Source organism: Equus caballus, chromosome 27 (assembly GCF_041296265.1).
Source record: "Equus caballus isolate H_3958 breed thoroughbred chromosome 27, TB-T2T, whole genome shotgun sequence".
Classification (NCBI taxonomy): Eukaryota; Metazoa; Chordata; class Mammalia; order Perissodactyla; family Equidae; genus Equus; species Equus caballus.
Window position 1 is genome coordinate 39,369,833 of NC_091710.1, and position 17,570 is coordinate 39,387,402.

General features: G+C 36.6%; 1 long non-coding RNA gene across 2 annotated transcripts in view; it reads left to right on the forward strand.

The window, feature by feature from the left end:
- Nucleotides 1-17,570, forward strand: part of LOC106782668 (uncharacterized) — a 192,355-nt gene that overhangs the window by 151,251 nt on the left and 23,534 nt on the right. For both annotated transcript variants that reach the window (XR_011433194.1, XR_001379928.3), the window contains exon 2: nt 14,680-14,873. This is a non-coding gene — a long non-coding RNA (uncharacterized lncRNA). The remainder of the gene's footprint in view (nt 1-14,679; nt 14,874-17,570) is intronic.

The following is a 17,570-nucleotide window of genomic DNA, read 5'->3' on the forward strand; positions in this document are numbered from 1 at the left end:
AAATAATATTTCTCTCATTATTAACATTTCGAGAATACATACTTAGATCAGATTCCCTTTCAACCTTTACCTTTCAAGGTAAATTAATAATTTTGTGTACTCCAATATGGAAAATCACTTCATTCATTATAAAATTTTGAATTTGCATCCCATCTAAATATTTCATACAGGGAATGCAAAATGCTAGTGCTACCTGGGTATTGTATACAATGAGTAATTTCTTTCTCTTTCCAAAGCTAGATCTACTTTGATTTTCAGTAACCACAAAGACAAATCCAACTTTGACAAACCTGGAAGAATGTAAATTTCTGGCTCTGGTACACCTAAATTATCGAATATTTGTCATCATAAAGTTGGACTTATCTTCAGGATGAAAAACAAGACCTAATTTTGGCTTCGTAAAGACGTGCTAGGGCTGGCCGAGTGGTGTGGTGGTTAAGTGTGCAAGCTGTGCTTCGGCAGCCCGGGATTCACAGGTTTGGATCTCAGGTGTGGACCTAGCACTGCTCATTAAGCCACGCTGTGGCAGCATCCCATCCCACATACAAAATAGAGGAAGACTGGCACAGATACTGGCTCAGGGACAATCTTCCTCACCAAGAAAACAGCGAAAAAAAGACATGCCACCTTTTCGATCTATGTACACACCTAGCAAACAAAAACAGGAGTACATTCATCTAGCTGGAAGGCATCTGTGATATCTCTTTAAGCCAACAGGATCTGTGCCCCTGCCGTACAATGGAGTCACTATGTCTGTAGGCCCTGATAACCTTGAAAAATTATCCATACATTTTCTGCATACCAGACTAATCATAGCTGAGGGGAAAACTGTGTTCCTGCTTTGGCGTTATCAGTCTGATAAGTTTAAATGGGAAAAATGCTTTTCACTTTTTTCCATAGTCTTTGAAACTGATACTATAATCTAAATAGTAACCTTAACATCAGTGTGGCATTCCAGAACTCCTATCTCATGTAGTTTTAATTTTCTCCTTTTTGGTGAAATGACCTTGGACTACTGCGCTAGAGTGCAAATGGCCAATTCAATATTTAGCTCAAAGGTTCTGTTCAATAAATTCTAATGTGATAAATATAAACCAGGAGAAAATGCATTTTTACATATCATACTTCTTCTAAAAGTCACTAGAAGAGAATATATCAGTCGATACTGATTATGTCTATTGTCTCTTTATTTATTTAATTTATTTTCACAGAAATTCCCCAGGTGAATACAGCTTTCTCCAGCTTGAGGTTTATATTTGGGGAAATCATTTAGAGAGCTCAAAGCTTCCAGCTTTGATAGATTTGTTGTCACTGTAGCACCAAACGTCTTTTGCTGATACTTGCTTACAAATAGGGACTCAATGGGCCAACTGAAGAGAAACAGAAGTTTACTGCAGGTTCTTGTCCTAGTTTAAGCATGTTTGGTATTCAACTCCCGGTAATAATGTTTACAGTGAACAATGCATTGTTGTTTACAGAGGGCTGCCACATCCATTTCTCTCTGCTATTGAACTGTGGCTGTAATTTCTGAATCATTCCAAAAGGTTTTCTACTTGAGGATGTGTGCACTATTACTCCTGCTAAAACTGCACATCTTTGGACATTGTTATTGCTTCTAGCTAAAATAATAGGGAGAGGAAATATGTTCAGGTGTAAGAGTTGAGGAAATATGTTTCATTTAACAAAGACCTCATCAGGAGGCTAGTGGAAATCAGTGATTGCTTCTTAGTGAAAAGCTCTTCCCTGGGTGGAGCTACTTGACCTATGGAACATGGAGGTATTTTTCATTCCCTGCTTTTTCCAAGGAAAGCAGCACCATTACTCCCTGTAGTTATGTGGGGGAGAGAATAATGGGAACTCTGCTTTCCTGCAATGAATCCACCATGTAGAACCTAGATAGGTTCAACATGTCAATCAATTTGTTTCATTCCTTTGTTGAGGACATTTCAAGGATTTCCCTTTGCCCTTAGAGTAAAATTCAAATTTCTGCACATGACCCATAAGGTCATCAATTTAATTCCAAACTTGCCTTCTTCCCCAACATCATCTTTACTGTTCTTCTGTGCCCTCTTACCCAGACATACCACATTTGTTTCCATTGCTCTATGTCACCTCAGGGCTTTCCATTGCTTTTTCTATGAATGAAATTGTCCTCCCAGATGTTGGAAGGCTGGTTTATTTCCATTGTTTACATTTTAGTTCAAATGCTGGTTCCTTAAACAGATCTTTACTCACCAAAATGGCCCCCTGCACAATCCCTTGTGTCACTTCGTACCTATTTATCCTGTTTTATTTTCTTCACGGTATTTAATACTATAATAATTTGTAGGTATTTATTTGTCTAATGTCTCTCTTTCTTAAGCTCCAAAACGTGAGGTCCACGAGAACCGGGCCTATGTCTTTCATATGCGTTGCTAATGTCTAAAACAAGATCTGTCCCTAGAGTAGGGACACAGAAAGTTTTGTTTAAAAAATGCAGAAAAACTCCAATTTCTTATAACTGCTTTTCTTAAGGACAAAAAAGGAAATCACTTAAATGATTCAAAGTAACTTCTCAAAATTAGAACTGTAAAGATTCATCCATCTTGCGGAAACTTGTTGGCATCCCTAAATCCTTTAAAAATACTTCATGGATTACCTTTAATAATGTGATGTGTTTCTGCTGGAAAACTGGTTTGGACCATAGTTGCAAGTGTTGACTGATGACCACCTGCAGTGAATGTCTAGTTTGGCTTCCATTCAAGGAGCAAACAATAGAAGGAGCCAATTTAGCTTTCAAGATTCGGGTCATGGAGAAAAGGGGTTAGATGGAGAGCTGTCCTTACAACCCTCTGTGCCAAGACAAGATGGTGGGAAATGGAAGTAGGTTATAGGGCATTCAGTGGAAAAGCTCTCTTCTCAAGGCTCAGAGCACTGCCCAATTCTGCTGGCCAGTTGGATTTTCTCATGTTTGTTTTCAGCGGATATTGCATTCTTTTGGGTCTGTACTCATTGGCTACTGTTTCCGCTCTTCTTGGAATGTTATCTGTATGAGTCTATATCTATTTAGACACAAAATAGAAAACAAGTCATAACTGCTTAGTCAATACAACATTTTAAAATGTGTGGGACTCATCTTTCCTCAGAGGTCTCAGAAAGATGATCCAATACCTGGCACAATTGATGGTCCTCATAAAGAAACAGAGAATAAATCAATGATAGCCCATTTCCATTTCATTACTGATCAGAATGTCTAGTTAAAAGAATGGCTTAAGTTAGAAAAAGACTGAAAGATAGAACTGAGCTGGGCAGTATGCATCTTCTACTGGCCAAAGGCAATCCATTATGCCCTTGGCTTCTGTGACGCTTTATTCTATTAAAATCTCTGTCTCGTTATCCAGTTTCATCTCTTCTTTTTGCCACCTACACGTGTGCACTCCTCAGGATTCAGTTATTGCCCCTGTTTGTTCCTCTTACATACTCTTCATCTCATTTCAGCATCTTGTCAACTTTCATAGCTTCAAATAACCCCTTTGAGTAAAAATCTCACACCTTTTTCTTCTTCCCTGATCTCTCTTCTGAATTCCAATTTTGCCTTCTATATATTTTTCTACATTTTGAAATTTATCGTTTATTCTGAAAATCATCTGACTGTTCTTAGTACTTTATTTTTCTAACCTTAAACACAATATACTCATTTTTATGTTACATCAACTCTCTAAATTTGAGGCCATATATATGTGTGTATGTGTATGAAGAGACTAACCTAATAATGGTCCTTGGGTCACCCCTTCCTATCCCTACCATCATGGCAGGGCTAATAATGCCTACTTTGCCAATTATTTATTAACCTACCTATTTATTTATATCACTTCTTAGCTCAGGAATTAGCAATGGCTCCATAACTTCCAGGATTAAATAAAAAAACAACATGATTTCTGTAAGAGTGTTAACTTGCAGAAATGGTTTTACAAGAAAATACCATTTTCATTTAAATTTATTATTTCAATGAAATATTTATGATTTAAATGAAAATAAGAAATGTTCATTTTTAAGCATGATGTCAAACATTTTCAAGTTTTGTTAAGCACCTATTATTCACACAAACAAGTGGATGCAGTCACCCACCTACATTCATCTAAACAAATACCTCTTCGTTCTGCAAATTCGTTTAGTGTGGCTCTGGTTTGTCTGCAGGAAGTTCCTTCTTTCCTTCTCCCCTTCCTCTCTCCCTCTCTTTCTTGTTTCTTTCCTTTCTGCCCTTCTTTCCCTTTCTTCTCTCCTCTGTTTACACGCCTAAGAGGTTTGCTCAGGTCTCTGTTCACTTAACTACGCATGTTTGGTCATTTATTTCTTTAAGTGACATCTTTCTTAAGTTACCTGGATGTGGCTGATTTGGGGATTCAGATCTTGAATATTCTAATTCCAAGATTATTTAAAACGTTTTTTCTTCACTAAAATGTATCCTTTAAAAATATGAAAGTTGAAGCTTTCAAGGACACATTATAAACTATTTTTCTATTTTCTCTTTTGATTGATTTGTGAATATCAATTAGGTACAGTTATAAACAGTATTTAATGAATGATTTTTACTATAAAAGCTATAAACCCATAAATCAGTCTTATAAATATTCCTGAATAACTGCAAAACATCACCTTTTAAGTGATGTTATTTCCATATTATTTCAATTTTATCTGGAGTTTCTTAGCTATTAGTTTATAGAGTATTTCTGGTTTGGAATATTTCTCTTCCAAAAATTCCTGGAATACATGAAAAATAGTATTTATCTTCTTGCTGGAATAATATTAATCTCGTTAACTCCTGTATTCCAATGTTAATTTAATGGTTGGCGAGCAAACTTGGCTAAGTTGCCTCTCAAGCTCTCAGACTCAGCCGTGGTGGACTATCACAGAGCTTCAGTGATTAAATAGACACCTGTCTATTTAACGATGCTGTGTTATCTGATGTCTTCTCATGAAACCCCCCGAAACTTCTGTTTCAGTTATCAATTATGTATCACATATCTATTTGAGCATCAATTGGTTCTTACATTTTTGGATTTCACAGTTCAGTAAAATTTCAAAACAAAAATTGGGATAACAACACAGGGTTATCTGATTTTTAATTTTTAAAGTTAGTATACTAAAAGTTAAACTAAACAAATTCCTCTCACCTAACGCCACAAAGTCAATTATCTATCTTCTATCTTTTTTTTTTTTTTGCTGAGGAAGATTAGCCCTGAGCCAGTATCTGTTGCCAATCTTCCTCTTTTTTTCTTTTTGCTTGAGGAAGATTAGTCCTGAGCTAACATCTTTGCCAGCCTTCCTCCACTTTATATGTGGGTCGCTGCCACAGGACGACTGACAAGTGGTGTATGTCTGCACCCAGGATCCGAACACATGAGCCCCAGCTGCCAAAGTGGAGCGTGCCATACCCAACCAGTACACCATGGGGCTGGCCCCTCTACCATCTATCTTTATTTGTCTAATTTTTCTATGAACTGGGAGACCATTGACATTTTTGGGAAGAGGAAAACCTGCTTGCTTTCTTTTACATCTGTAACTTTTTTTCTTTCTCACTAGCTGTCTCTTGTTGTTCTTTTTCTAGCAAACAATGTCTCACTTTCATTCTTCCAGAGGAAACTTTTTCTATCCAACCAGTTTGCAGACTTCCTCTCCACAGTGCCTCTCATGGTCACAGTTAAACAGATTTCATAGATAAACAATCTTAATTGGAACTAATTTATCACTAAGTGAGAAAACATTGGTACTTCTGCAACATACAAAGTGGCTAACATTGGTGTAAAATAAGTCACAAATAAATTTGATGGAATGCAATATTCTAGAAATATTTATTTCTCAGGGTTATGACGTAACTATCTACATATTCAAAATATACATCCAGAGGAATAAGAATGAAAGCTTGAGTCATTCCAATTTTCTTTAGCCCATTGTTAAAAAGACCAGTGTATCAAGATCCTGTGGGATTGTTATATATATATAGACTAGCAAATTCAGCTAGCCAAATACTGAGTAACTTCAGACTTTCTCCAGTTGCTCTGAGATAATCTACATGCTAGAGAAACATGAGTACTTTTCCTTCATTTATTCTTTTTTTTTTGAGGAAGATTAGCCCTGAGCTAACATCCACCACCAATCCTCCTCTTTTTTGCTGAGGAAGACTGGCCCTGAGCTAACATCTGTGCCCATCTTCCTCTACTTTATGTGTGGGATGCCTATCACAGCATGGCTTGAGGAGGGGTGCCGTGTCCACACCCAGGATCCGAACCGGCAAACCCCAGACCAGCAAAACAGAACGTATGCATTTCACCGCTGCACCACTGGGCCGGCCCCATTTATTCTATAGGATGGGGAAATCCAGAGTAAGTATGTTTTTCACCAAATGAAAAATATAAACTCAGTGGATTTTCTTTTCTGTCTTTATACCCCATTAGTTGTCTCTTAACAGAATGGTGCTAGAATGATCTAATCAAGTATTTACATATGCTTTGGTCTATCAAAAGAGCCTCAGACACTTCATTCAGTTTGATTCACATGGAAACATTCATCTGGGCATTCCAAAAGTATTTATTGTGCACCCTTCTCCTTCAAACATGGTAAAATATGATGGAAATAAAATGGTAAATAAGACAGTCAAATAGCTATGTTGATATTGGTCAAGATTATATTTTAGAGAGGGAGAGATACAATAAACAAAAAGCAGGTAGAAGGAAATTCATGGAATAGTTGCTGCTTGTGGTGAGTTCTTTGAAGTAAATAATTGGGTTGGTCTAATTTCTATTGCGTGGTCAAGGACAATCTCTTTGCAGTACTCCTGTGTAAACTGAGATCTAACAGATAAGAGGAAGCCAGACATGCTGCCTTCAGCCAGAAGAAACAGGAGGTACAGAGGTGCTGATGAGACAAAGGGGTGGAAACTGAAGGCCCATGTGACTTGAAATGATAAATCCAGAGGAGGATGGACAGAAATGAGGCTGGGGTCAGGGGCAGGAGGTAGGAGGGCTCATTGAGCAGGGCCTTTCAGGCCAGGGGAGAGTTTCCAGTGAAGATTTTGGCTCCTTTCAGTGGGTTTATGACTATAGAAGCTGCTTCCAGGGAATTAGGTCTATGCAATGCCTTTATGTTCACACACATGGAATGAATGTATAGCAGAGACTACTGAAGAAGTAAGAAGAGAAATTTCATGCAGTAGCAAAACCAGTTCAATACATTCTATCCCCAAGTATCACAAATGAGCCTTAAACGTGAGCTGTTTCCATGAGGTTAGTTTACAAGAGCCTGCAAACCACAGCTGAAACTCTGCTGAATGGGCAGGCACGACCTGGACATCTGAATCTCAGTTATGACGCCCTCATGGATTATTTAAAGAGTTCACACTGGTTTGTTTAACCAAAAAAAAATGCAAATTATTCTAGAGTTTTAGAATCGTAGTTTCTTAAAGGTGTTATTTAAAGAAAAAAAATCATAAAGAACAGTGTTTGAACACAAGAACTTCTATGAGGGTAAGACAGGTTTCATTGGTTTCTTTTCCTACTTTCCTCCCTCCCTTCCCCCCTCCCTCCTTTTCTTCCTTCTTTCCTTCCTTTTTCTTTCTTTCCTTCCTCCCCTGCTTCATAAAATGTACTTGTTGGAGATTTTTACCCAATGCAAAAGCTTCAATATCTTAGTAGAATATCATCAAGCAGAAACGGGTGAAATATAGTTGTAGAACAAAATCTCTCTCTCTATTTGAAAATATAATAGGACTAAAATATAATAAATGTAGAATGGGAGCCTTTCTGCTTTTCTTTCTTCACTCCCCTCGCCGTCCTTGAACTGCAGTAGGACACACACATTGCCGTGACTCTGCTCCCTGGGCAGCGTTGTGGTCATAATCGTGGTGGAGGTTTGGAGCTCTCAGAGAATAGCTGAGACTGGAGTTACCCAACTGGTGTTTATGTCCTACTGTCCAGGGGAGTGAGAAGTGTGTGGTTGATAGGTGTGTTTATGGATATTAAGGATGTTGTCAAGAATCTGGCTCCACTTAGCATCGTGGGCCACCAGACAGTGAACACTCTCATAGAATTTGGTTCTAAAATCACAATCATAAAAGAAAAGAACTCCTTTTGTTGTTTTGAATTCTAGGTTTGAGAACTTATTGGAAACTCCTTCTTTTTTTGGTGAGGAAGATTGGCCCTGAGCTAAGATCTGTTGCCAATCTTCAATTTTTGCTTCAGGAAGATTGTCCCTGAGCTAACATCTGTGCCAATTTTCCTCTCTTTTATATGTGGGAGACCGCCACAGCATGACTTGATGAGTGGCATGTAAGTCCGTACTCAGGATCCAAACCTGTGAACCCTGGGCCGCCAAAGCAGAGTGCACGAACTTAACCACTCTACTACCAGGCTGGCCGCTGGAAACACCTTTTAACTTTCAAAACCAATAACCTTGCTACGAAGCTAAAAGTATCAGAGACTAGTTTTCAAATAACTTTTCTCCTGATCCTGTTAAAAAAAAAAAACCCAGACTTTGAAAATATCCATGTTATTTTCCCCTCTTTTCTCTTTTTTCTGCCATTAGGTAATTTGAGGACATACACTTGATTCAAAATGTTTTTGCGTTTTACACCTACAATGTGACTGAACAAGAGATTAGCGATTTCATTTAAGTCAGATAGTTCCCCTGTGTTCAGGTGTAACTGGCAGGGGTGAAGGCTGTGCCATAACGAGGGGCATTAACATTTAAATTTAACAAGGTGAAGACTGTGGAGACGTTCTGTGCTCCAAATGACAAATCACTAACGACGGCTTGCTGATGAATTAAAATGGCAATAAAAATCAACCCAGGAAATCGACAAGAATTAGGACAAGAAACAGTGTGTTTCAGTGAAATAGACATTAGGAAATCAGGAAATTCAGGTGAATATGGAAAAGCTGGAGTGCCTGGGCTCTTGTGTGACCAGGCTTCTCTCCCTCTCTTTCTCTCTCTCTCTCTCTCTCTCTCCCTCTCTTTTTCTCTCTCTCTCCCTCTCTTTCTCTCTCCCTCTCTTTCTCTCTTTCTCTCTCTCTCTCCCTCTCTTTTTCTCTCTCTCTCCCTCTCTTTCTCTCTCCCTCTCTTTCTCTCTCTCTCTCTCTCTCTCTCCCCTATTCTTGCCATCAGTACAGCTCTCACACAATCCATGTAACACAATGTTCTCTCAAATTTCTATGTTGTCCTTCAGGTAATGCCTACTTCCCTAATTCCAAAGTTCCACATTGCCTAATACAGCAGCTTTAGGAAATATATATTTGCTTTCTCCGTTACTTAAATGCCCACTCACTTTATCATAAACTATTTCCCCACATAAGCTGTTCTCTGCTGAGTATCGTCTCCTGCTAGCCAGCTCCTAAGGACTGCTGAGTATTACGTATTTTTTTAATTTACGATTATCTATAGTCATAACACTTTTCATGCTGCATTGTCCATCTCTGTCTAATCCTCTCTCTCTCTTTCTCCTGAATTAGTGCCTAAAGAGCAGGGTCATCTTTAGTGCGTTTACTGTTGTATACATAGTGTCCATCTAGTAAAGTGCCTGGCCTATAGAAGGTATGAGTCAATATTTGTTTAATCAAAATTTTAGTGAAATAATTAAAGAAAATTCAGGAATTACAAAATAATGTAAAAAAAAGAGAAAAATTTTGTAGTCTCATCATCCAGAAAATCTTACTTAAAAATCCTATGTTCAAGTCCATCTTTTCCATATGTATATAACTGATGTAGTTTATTTTCTTACCAATACTTTATTTTTTTTCCCAAGAAGCCTGACAGCCTATCCTCTTGAAAATCTCATCTTTGGGGATGTAGTCCAATGATGATCTAATTTTCCCAAATTATCTATAGTTTGTTGATGCTTTCTTATTTCATTTTTCAAATGATTTATCTCACTCCAAAAGGTAATTTTAGTGAAATTTTCAAATGCACTTTCAAGATTGTTGAATATTATATTCTTTTAGATATAAACCATTTCATACATTTATTTTCCCTTTCTCTTCCTAGTGATCTTACCCAGACGTTTAGTTTAAAAATATTTTCCTAACAAACGGTTGGTTATTTCCATATGCTTTGGGGATTTTTAAATTTTACATAATTATTATTAACTAAATAATTGAACTCTGAAGGCTTCTGGATGAATTTCATTTATTATATATATCCTGATTTTGACTAATGAATTTCACTTGGAGTATGTACGTGTGCCATTTTTCTTTTTAGAAAAAAATTTCAATTTATTTAAACTAAAAAACAAAACAAAACAAAACAGTTTATACATTTCTCCCACCCCAACCTCTGCCTCTGGGGACCACCAACCTGTTCTCTGTCTCTATGAGCTTGGTTTTCTTTTTTCTTTTAGACTTTTTAAAAGATGTTTTTAGATTTAGACATAGATTTTTTTCGGATTTTAGATTTTTTTAGATATAAGGGAGATCATCTGGTATTTGTCTTTCTCTGTCTGACTTATTTCACTTGACATAATGCCTTACTAATACATTTCTTATGATTTCTGTCTCATAGAGTTAATATTTATTTTTATTTAAGATTGCAAAAGATTTTTTTTCACATTGACATCACTTCTGTTTCTTGAGGTGTTTTACTTCTTCTTTTCCCCAAATAGATTTTTATGTTATCATGTTATTTTCTTATGTTATTTATATTTATTTATTCATTTCACCTCTCTTACACACATACTCACACACAGATTTTTGGGGTGAATTTCGTTTTCGATATTTTGCATTGATCAGTTTCTTCCTGTGTATTTTTTACCCAAGAGTTTTCTCTTGACATCTTCTGTACTCTCCACAAATTATCAGGAAGAGAGTTTCAGTAACTTCTTTGTGTGTCTGTCCTGTTTGGACATTTACTTCTCGATGCTTTATTATAGAGACTGAGATAGCAGCTCAGATGCTGATGGCTTTCATATTTTGTTCAGCCCTTCAGCTGTCTGGGTGTGTGGGAGAGTGAGTTTCTTGGATTTGGGGTAGCTGGAGTTTTGGAACTTCATCTTTACTCCCTTCCTCTGTAATTCCTTTAAAATAATATACAGATTTCAGGATAACAGGACTTCTATGTACATGTAGAGGAATTACTTTTTGCATCTTTTCATTTTTTTCCCTCAAGGTGAGCCACCAGTTGCTGTGTTTTAAACCCATAATAGCTTCAGGCTTTCTGTTGTCATAACTTTTTAAAAAAATTACATTCATGGGGCCGGCCCTATGGTGCAGTAGTTAAGTGCGCATGTTCCACTTCAGCAGCCCGGGGTTCGCTGGTTCAGATCCCGCTTGTGGACATGGCACTGTGTGTGGACATGGCACTGCTCATCAAGCCATGCTGTGGTAGTCATCCCACATATAAAGTAGAGGAAGATGGGCATGGATGTTAGCTCAGGGCCGGTCTTCCTCAAAAAAAAATTACATTAATGTTTTGTTGATTTTGTTATTTTTTTTCTTCCAAGACTCTTCTCTTAGGTGAGTATATTTCCCACATACTCTCATTATTTGCTTTGGCTAAAGGTAGGCTACCAAAAAAAATTTTTGACCTTTTCCTTTCCTGGCTTGACATGAAGAACATTTGTCCTCTGTGAAAAAGCCTTCTAAGTAAAAGCCTACATTCAGTTGCCGTGACAACGCATTTGGGAATATCCTGTATTTACTCCTTCAGTTTACTCTAAGGTACAATTCTCCAGAATCAAGTTGCTCTGGAATTTTCTAGTAAAGGAAAAATGTCTTCAATTTTGATGAATCTCTTAGTTCTTATGCTGATAGTATATTTCTTACTCTTTTCCAATTTTTCCTTTGCATATTTTTTCAGATCATTTGAACAGTATTTTCTCCTAAAATATTAAGGCTATGGGTAAGTTTTCAAGTAATTGGAAATATTTCAGCTATTATATTTAGGATATTATTGACACAGAAATTTTAAAGTTTTATGTAGTCAGATCCAGTATATAAATTGAAATATTTGTTTCTGTGTTTATAAGCTAGACTGATTTGTGATTTTGTTTTATTTTTCTGTATTTCTAAGGTTTTAAGACCAGAATTGTGCTAGCTTCATAAAGTGAATTAGGTAAAATTCCATCTTTTCATATGCTTTAGAATGATTTCTGTGGCAAGGAATTTTTGTTTTCTTTTGTGAGGAAGCTTGGCCCTGAGCTAACATCTGCGCCCATCTTCCTCTATTTTATACGTAAGATGCCCACCACAGCGTGGCTTGATAAGCAGTACATAGGTCCAAGCCCGGGATCCGAACTGGTGAACCCTGGGTCACCAAAGCAGGATGCACCAACTTAACTGCTATGCCACTAGGCTGGCCCCTAAGTTATCTGTTTTTTAAATGCTTGAAAGAATATGAATGCACTCATAGAACAAGCAAATTTCCTCTCAACAAATTTGCATCTTAATTAACTCATGACCCACCACTTTGAAGTTTCAGAAGCTTCTCAAATCTAACGTAATCAAAGTTGGATCCAATATATCTCCGTTCTACCCCAAACATTCTCTCTGTTTTTCACGCCTTTGAGTGAATTCATCAAGTTTTCATCAAATCTTTTAGAAACTCCAGTGTCCTGCTGACCCCTCCTTTTTCCTGAAACTGATCCATGTCCGCGCCCTGCCTGTTCTGTATCTCTTGATCTATCAATTCCGTTTCATCTTTTCTGTTATCATCTTTCTTTTAGGCCATCATCTTCTCATTCAACTTACCAACTGGTCTTCTTCCCTCTATTCTTGCCACCTTATGTCACATTTCCATAGTGTAGCATAATCTTTTAAACAAAAGTAGAGTTTTTCCCTAACCTATGTAAAACTTTTCTTTGGTTCCCCATTGCCCTTGGGATAAAGTTTACATTCTTTATCTATCTTGTGTGGACTTTCATGATTTTACAACTTCTTACCTTTCCAGCAGGCTATCTTACCACTCCCCACCTCATGCTCTAAACTCCAACCAGATGAAATATGCTATTTTTGAACATTTTATCCTTTTATGGCTGTAGATGATGGTCATATGTTTTCTCAGTCTGGAATGCAAAATTCAGTCATCCACGGACTGCCAGCCACTCTCGCCTCATTATTTTTACTTTGCAAATATCTCTGATTTGATAATCAGGTCTTAGGTCAGAACCCTCCTTTTTCAAAAAGCCTTTTGTTTACAAATTTGGTTTGGATATCCTCTTACGGATACAATAAGTCATATACATTCACTTACCCACTTAACCCTACCATTTGTAATACCCTACCATTGTAATCTGTCTCATTTAGATTGAATATATAAAATACCATTGTGTTTGCTTACCCAGTGGAAATATATATGGAAATTTATTGCATAACCAATTTTGTAGCTTGATTTTATAATTTTATAATGGATGTTGCACATCTTTCCATATCAAAGAAGGTACTTCTACAGGAGCATTTCCCAAAGCGTGTCCAAAAATACCAGTTCCATGAGGAATTCTCAGCGAATATTTGTCAGTTGTAGATATGAATAACAGCATCTTGAAAGTACCAAAAGATCGTGAAATACAGAAATTGTTTTAACATTTAAGTCAGAATTCTAAAAATATATTTTATGAGAGGGCCTTTGTCTCCTGAGTCAGAATACATTTTGAGGCATAGATTTTGGGAAATTGTGATTCAATAAGATGTCTCTTATCCAGACCTTATGTTGGTATTTGTTTCGTGTGATTATTTCCCCTTGAACAAGGAAAGGCCGATAGATACCAAATGTTTGTTAACTGGTAGGGTACATAGATTCCCCTTGTTTCCAGTGCCTGTATCTGATTAGTTTCAGCATCTCTTTCTCGGATATGAAGCTGGCAGTTTGAAGATCTGTATAGTCCTGTGGTGCTGTCTGCTGTCTGGGGGCCAGTTTTCTAAAATGAATATTCTGAACTGAGGAGGCAGTTCCATTTCTGCTTCCTCTTAGACTTGCTATGTATCAATTTATTTTTATATTGTTTTCAGCAATTTTAAGAGCTTCTCCTTGTATAAATTGCAAATTAAAAAGTGCAGCACCAAGATTTCTGTATACATATAACACTATGCATCTGTCTCCTATTGGTTCTGTTTCTCTGGAGAACCCAGACTAATACAATAAACCAATAAACCAAAGTTTATTTCAACTCTTTTATTTTCGTGTTACTTAACCCTACTTTTCTTTGCTTCTTGCCCTGTTTCATGCCTTATATTGCCATTATCTGGTGTTCTTTACTGCCTTTCCCACTCTACTCTCATAAAATTTGTGCCTTCCATTTATATTATTTTTTATTGCCCTTATATTTTAAAAATGCAAACTTAACATTAAATCTTAACAATGTGAATATCCACTCTGAATTTTCCACACACTTTAGGCAATTTAGAGTGCTATAACTCTTTCCTCCCATCTCTATGTTATTATAGTCAAATATTTTATTTTGCCCTTGATTTTATTTCATCAATTTATTTTTCTAATTATTTTTTTATACTCAGTACTGATTTAGGTTTATCAACTTGTTTTTTTAATCTTATTTCTTTTCTTAATTTCTTTTTATATTTTACCTCATCTGTTTCAATCAAGGTCTCTTTATTTTATTATTTTTAACAAAGATCTATAGGTAATAAAGATTTTTGCCTTTGAGTATCTGAAAATAACTTTAGTTCACAGGATATTTTTCTTTTCTTTTTTTTGGTGAGGAAGATTAGAACTGAGGTAACATCTGTGCCAGTCTTCCTCTGCTTTGTATGAGGGATGCCTCCACAGCGTGGCTGACGAGTGGAGTAGGTCCACACCTGAGATCTGAACCTGTGAACCCCAGGCCGCTGAAGTGGAACACACGGAACTTTAACCAGTTGGCCATGAAGCCAAGCTCCTAGTTCACACTATCTTCGAAAGTGAGTTTTGAATTGGATTCTGGCACTTTGAAAATAGCATACCTATTGTTATTGGCAAAAACTCTCTTTAGAATCTGCTTGTTGTTTATTTTAAATCATTATTTATTTATCTCTGGTAGTTTTTGAGATTTTTGTCTCTCATTTTCTAATCTTATAGCTTCTATACTGTGGGCAAATGCAAATTTAGCCCCTACACCTTTGCATGGCACAAGCTTGTACACTAATCTTTCATAGGTGGCTCTTTGTCTTATGATTCCTTAAAATCTTCTAAATACTGTCATCTTTTAATTCAAACTATTCATATTCAATGTATGAAGAAGAAAATTTGTAACTGAGGAGAATATATCACAATTACTTTTTCCAAGATTATACCTCATATCGATATTATTAGAATTGTGATTGGAAATCCAGATGTGTGCATCAGAGCTCTTTCCGCTCAACAAAACGACTTCACTGTTAAGTGATTTGCCTAGAGGCTTCTCAGGGAGTAATTCACCCGATAAGGTAAGTATCAGAAAGATTCAGTAACCATTTCTGGACAACGAGTCTAATCCAAAGCAATCAATGAGACATGAATTAAAACTTGTCCCATTGCAACTTATTCATTCAATGAACATTTATGGAACACACGCTAAATACCAAGATTAGACAGAAATTGGGAATATGAATATGAATAAAATAAAAGGTCAAATAGTTGTCAGTCTTGTTAGCAGACAGCTGAATAAAAAAGTAACAATAAGTATTAGGCAGGTAATAAATGATATTAAATGAAAAAATTCAGGATAAGAAAAATTATATACAGCAGCCAACTTTTAAAACTTTTAAAACTTTCTTAATATTTTGATCTCAGGAATGCTTTATGTTTATAAAAATCATTGAAGATCCCAAATAACTTTTGTTTGTATGAATTCTCATATATGCTTCATTTGCTCTGTTGCAATATGTTTTTTGGATTGGAAAATATGGAGAAAACCTGGCCTCACACAATACGTATTTGGAAATGAAATATTTAAGTAGTCTCTGAAGATAGTTGTTGATATTTTTGTTGATAATACAGTTGTCCCCCCTTATCCGTGGTTTCAGTTATTCATGGTCAACTGTGATCTCAAAATATTAAATGAAAAATTCCAGAAATAAACAATTCATAGTTTTAAACTGCGTGCCATTCTGAGCAGCCTGATGAAATCTTGCTCTGTCCCACTTCACCTGACGGGGATATAAATCATCCCCTCGTCTGGTAGCTCTACACTGTATGCATTACCCAGCAGTCACTTAGTAGCCATCTCGGTTATCAGATCCACTGTCCTGGTATCACAGTGCCTATGTTCAAGTAACCCTTATTTTACTTAATAAAGGCCCCAAAGTGCAAGAGTAGTGATGCTAGCAATTTGGATATGTGAAAGAGAGGCCGTAAAGGGCTTCCTTTAAGTGAAAAGGTGGAAGTTCACCAATAGGGAGAGGAAAAGAAATCGGGTGCTGAGATTCCTAAGATCTACAGTAACTTTTATTACACTATATTGTTAGATCTGCTCTATTTTATTATTAATTATTGTTGTTAATCTCTTACTGTGCCTAATTTATAAATTCAGCTTCATCATATGTATAGGAAAAAACGGTATGTATGGAGTTTGGTACATTAGCGGTTTCAGGCATCCACCGGAGGTCTTGGATCCTATGGGCCACAGACAAAGGGGGACTATTGTACTATTGTACTACTATACCGTTACATTAAAATCCATTGTTCTATCTTTTACTTTGAGTGGCTCTTTTATCCATGCATGATTTTGGCAGATATTGGTTCACTAATTTATGCATGTAGTCCAAATAACATATTTAGTTATACAGTATCAAAAGTCAAATTTGTTAACATCACCACCGATCTCATCAGAGAAGTCTCTCACCACTCTGAAGCTATAAAGCTGACAGTGGTGGCAACATGTTTTCCAAAATTCTAATTTTCAAGGGAAAATTCGAATTTCATCATTGGCAACAAATATATCCATTGTTTCCCCCGAAGTTGCAGTTTCACTTTGTTCATTTCTGAAACAAATCTCTGCCAGGTACTCAAGTCTGAATAAATATAGTTTTCTGTCAGTCATGGTGCTCCACGATTAAAGTAGTTGGTTCAGTAATAGTACGCATGCTTTTCCTTGAGATAGCTATCTTACTTTGCTGTGCAGCAGAAGTATTTTGTGTAGGTTTCTCATTTCATCCACAGAATATTAAAAAATGTACTTAAGGGTTGAGATTTAATAAAATTAATAAAAATCACTGCTTCATCAAGGACCTTCTTGAGTAAAAAGGCATTTGGTTTTTTTCCTCTGAGGGTGTGATTGTGAAGCATACCGTGACTAGATGGATTGAAGCCACTGCCTGGATTCAGGTTAAGGAGACAGCAATTTTATCCACCCTTGCAAATGCACCATATTTGCAAATGTGAACATGCTGAAAAATAAAAATAAAATCTTAATATTATTATGAAGATAAGCTTGACCTCACAGACCCCCTGAGTCTTGATGACCTCCTTTGGTCGTCTTATGGGTCACACTTTGAGAACAACTGATACAATCTTTCTTTTTTCTTTTTGCCAGGAAGTTTCGCCTTGGGCTAACAGCCGTTGTCAATCCTCCTTTTTTTGGTGAGAAACATTGGCCCTGAGCTAACACCTGTTGCCAACCTCCTCCTTTTTTTTCTCCC